We start from the raw sequence: 1,046 nt of genomic DNA, 5'->3' as shown, positions 1-1,046 counted from the left end.
GATCCCAACGCTCACTTGGAAAACTTTTTGGAACTATGTGATACATTTAAACTTAATGGAGTTTCTGATGACGCCATTTGCCTTCGGTTATTCCCTTTTTCATTGAGAAACAAAGCTAAACAGTGGTTGAATTTGTTACCATGGGGGTCAATCACTACTTGGGAACAAATGACCGAAAAGTTTTTATTAAAATATTTTTCACCGGCTAAAACGGCTAAATTACGTAATGATATCTCTTTTTTTGTGCAGATGGATTTAGAAACACTCTACGATGCATGGGAGAGATACAAGGACCTTTTGCGAAGATGCCCTCACCATGGGTTACCACTCTGGCTACAGGTCCAAATGTTTCATAATGGCCTGAATCCTTCGACTCAACAAATGATTGACGCAACTGCTGGTGGAACCATCAATAATAAGACACCTGAAGATGCCTATGAATTTATAGAGGAGATGTCACTGAATAACTATCAGTGGCAATTCATGAGGACAAAGCCAACGAAAATAGATGGTGTTTATAACGTCGACTTGGTCACCATGCTCTCTAATCAGGTAGAACTCTTGAATAAGAAAATTGATGGTTTTCTTAGTTCTTCATAGGTTCACCCAGTAATGCAGTGCGAAGCAAGTGGATGTGGATCAAGCAGTTCAGAATACCCACCTTATGGCCACAACATGGAGAACAAGCAGTTAAATTACATGGGTAACAATCCTCGATCTCAAAACAATCCTTATAGCAATACTTACAATGCAGGTTGGAGGAACCACCCAAATTTTTCATGGGGAGGCCAAGGAAATCAGAGACCACCACCCCCTCCAGGCTTTCAGCAACCACCGTACCAGCAGGAGAAAAAGCCGAACCTTGAGGAGATGCTAACCAAATTCATCTCAATGTCAGAAACTCATTTTTAAAATACTAAAACGGCACTCAAAAATCAACAAGCATCAATCCAGGGGCTCGAAACTCAGATTGGATAGCTCGCCAAGTTGATTTTTGAATGACCACAAGGTAGCCTGCCAAGCAACACTGAATCTAACCCAAGGGA

The 1,046-nt window shown here is 41.2% G+C and overlaps 1 non-coding gene across 1 annotated transcript; it reads right to left on the bottom strand.

The window, feature by feature from the left end:
* Positions 1–216: 216 nt before the first annotated feature.
* Positions 217–323, bottom strand: LOC121207402 (small nucleolar RNA R71). The gene has a single exon (XR_005902493.1). It is a non-coding gene; the product is annotated as a small nucleolar RNA R71 (small nucleolar RNA).
* Positions 324–1,046: the final 723 nt, after the last annotated feature.

This window comes from Gossypium hirsutum, chromosome A09 (assembly GCF_007990345.1).
Source record: "Gossypium hirsutum isolate 1008001.06 chromosome A09, Gossypium_hirsutum_v2.1, whole genome shotgun sequence".
NCBI lineage: Eukaryota > Viridiplantae > Streptophyta > Magnoliopsida > Malvales > Malvaceae > Gossypium > Gossypium hirsutum.
Note: the sequence above shows the minus strand (reverse complement) of the source record. Positions and strands in the feature narration are given on the sequence as shown.